The sequence below is a fragment of the Vulpes lagopus genome, unplaced genomic scaffold (assembly GCF_018345385.1).
Source record: "Vulpes lagopus strain Blue_001 unplaced genomic scaffold, ASM1834538v1 ctg824, whole genome shotgun sequence".
In the NCBI taxonomy this organism is placed as follows: Eukaryota; Metazoa; Chordata; class Mammalia; order Carnivora; family Canidae; genus Vulpes; species Vulpes lagopus.
In genome coordinates, this window is record NW_024571096.1 from 461 (window position 1) to 3122 (window position 2662).

The 2662-nt window shown below is 50.1% G+C and overlaps 1 pseudogene; it reads left to right on the top strand.

The window, feature by feature from the left end:
* Nucleotides 1-1263: 1263 nt before the first annotated feature.
* Nucleotides 1264-2424, top strand: LOC121483945 (annotated as a pseudogene).
* Nucleotides 2425-2662: the final 238 nt, after the last annotated feature.

The window sequence follows — 2662 nt, forward strand, 5'->3', positions numbered from 1 at the left end:
TATCGTTCTCAGTGCCCGAGAACGCAGCTAGTTGAAAGCTGGCTTGTAGGCGTGCTTCCTTGTGTGAGCGAGTTCAGGCAGGACCCTCCCCCGCATTCTGACGCCCGTAACGTAGGTCCCAGCGTCCTTATGTTGGGTGCCAGAATAGGTTGTGTGAGAGCATGTGGAAGGACAAGATTCTCCTCAAGGAAACTGATCTCAATGAAAGACATTTCAAACGTCCTTGTTCAATGAGAGTGTAGCCGGTCCTACCTCCCTTTCAAAGTGTCTAGCAACACTGCCCTGCAACGCATACACACTTCCGAGATTGGGCTTATGGTCAATCCCTCCCACATTCTGCTGCACTACACTGTGCTCCTAAAAAACCCTACACCGTGCGTGCCTGAAGTGTTGTGGAGGTAATGTGGAAAGTTCCGGGGGGCCCACAAGACTAGTGCATCCAACTCAACCCTGCGATTTACAACTATTTCCGTGTGACCGGTGCAACATCCAAAGTGTCATACGGAGAAGCTAGCTGAACCCCTTTGTCCAAAAACAACTTACCGACAGTTTGACTCACCCTCCGTCCCCACAGTTGCACACTGCCTCAAAAGATTTTCCAACATCTGCACCACAGCCGTTTTTGTCCAGGGCTTGTAGACGAAAAGTGGAAAAAAGCAACCTGGAGGTTTCTCCAGCTCAGTGGAGTGGTATTCGGGTACCTCCCTGGTTTAAACACTTTACTTTCAGTGCCCGAGGAAGCAGCTATTTTAAAGCTGGCATGTAGTCTCCCTTCCATTGCAGCTGATTAAGAACAAGACCCTCCCCATTCTGACTGCCTGTAGACTTAGTCCCACACCCTTTAAGTTAGTGCCGGAAGGGGTTGTGGAAGAGCATGTGGAAAAGTAGACAGGATTCCCTCAAGTGTATCTGATCTCAATGCAGACTTTGGCCAAGTCCCTTGTTCAATGAGAAGTACTCGTCCTACTCCCACCCAAGTGTCTATTTATGGTGGGGCCACAAGGAGGACAGGGCGAGGTTGTGGGTTTGGGTCCTGGCGCCCTCCACCCCCCCGGTCTCCTTTCCCCCTTCCTCCTCCTCCTCCACCCCCTTCCTCCCCCGCGCCGCCACGGGGCCCCCTCACCTTCCCGCTCGCCCCTATTGTTCCCGCCCTAGGGCCCGCCTTCCGCCCTTCCCCTTCCCGCCCGCTCCCCTTTTCCCCTCATTCGCCTCCGCCTGCAGTTTTTGGCTTTCACCCCACCAGTGACCAAAACTTGACCACTCAAAGTCCAGCTCCCCGGGAACACGCTCGACATGGACCCCGGGATGTGATTGAAGGTGGATTAAATGTCACTCCACCATCCGCTACTTAGCATGGAAAGGAATTTGGCAGTATCATCGGAAAGAAAGGAGAATCAGTTAGAAGATGCTAGGAGAGGGTGCACGTATCAACATCTCAGAAGGGAATTGTCCTGAGAGAATTATCACTTTTGCTGGACCCACTAACGCCATCTTCAAAGCCTTCGCTATGAACATTGACAAACTGGAGAGGACAACAGCAGCTCTATGACCAATAGCACAGCTGCAGTAGACCCCCAGTTACCCTGGCTGGTGGTCCCTGCTATCAGTGTGGCTCTCTCATTGGAAAGGTGGTTGCAAGATCAAGGAAATACGAGAGAGTACAGGGGCTCAGGTTCAGGGGGCAGGGGATATGCTCCCCAACTCAATGAGCGGGCCATCACTATTGCTGGCATTCACAATCCATCATTGAGGTGTGAAACAATCTGCGTGGGCATTTTAGTCCCCCCCGAAGGGCTGACCATCCCGTACCGCCCAAGCCGTCCAGTTCCCAGTCATCTTTTCAGGTGGTCAGGACAGTACAGCACAGCAGCGACGTGCGAGCTTTCCCACACCACCCCGCCCCTGTGCCCAACCCTGACCCTGGGGGGACCACCCTAAGGCCTATACCATTCAAGACAGTATGCCATTCCACACCAAATTTGACCAAGCTGCACCAGTTTGGCAATGCAACAGTGTCATTTCCCATGACGCAGGCAACATCGGATTCAGTGCATTGAATCCACTCTCCAAGGTAAAGGCAAATTGGGTTTGGATGCATCGCCCAGGGCTACTTCTCATGAAACCACATTCCAAACGATTTGATTGGCTGCAATAATCAGGCGTCAAGGCACCAAAATCAATGAGATCCGTCAGATGTCTGGGTGCAGACAAAATTCGAACCCAGTGGGAAAGGAAACTACTGATAGGCATGTTACCATCACTGGATCTGCTGCCAGCATTAGCCTGGCTCAATATCTAATCAATGTCAGGCTTTCCTCCCGAACGGTGGCAAAAGGGAGCAGCTAGAACAAGCAGATTCATCCATAATCCCTTTCTGCTGTTCACCACCACCCATTATCCATCTGTGTAGTTTATGAAAGTCAGCGATTCAGTTTTAAATAGTTTTGAAATTTTTCAGTTTCTAAAACACTTTATCATCCATCGTGTTTTTTTAATTATGCGTTTTTAATTCCTTTCTCTGTTCAGCGGGTTTAAGGGCGAGATCCATATTTAGTTTATAAGCTTCCCCCCTTTTTTGGTTTCTTTGAATTTTTCTGTTTGTCATGGAAATGTAAGATTGGAATATTAATACATTTCAGTTAGTTCTGTAATGTCGGGAAAT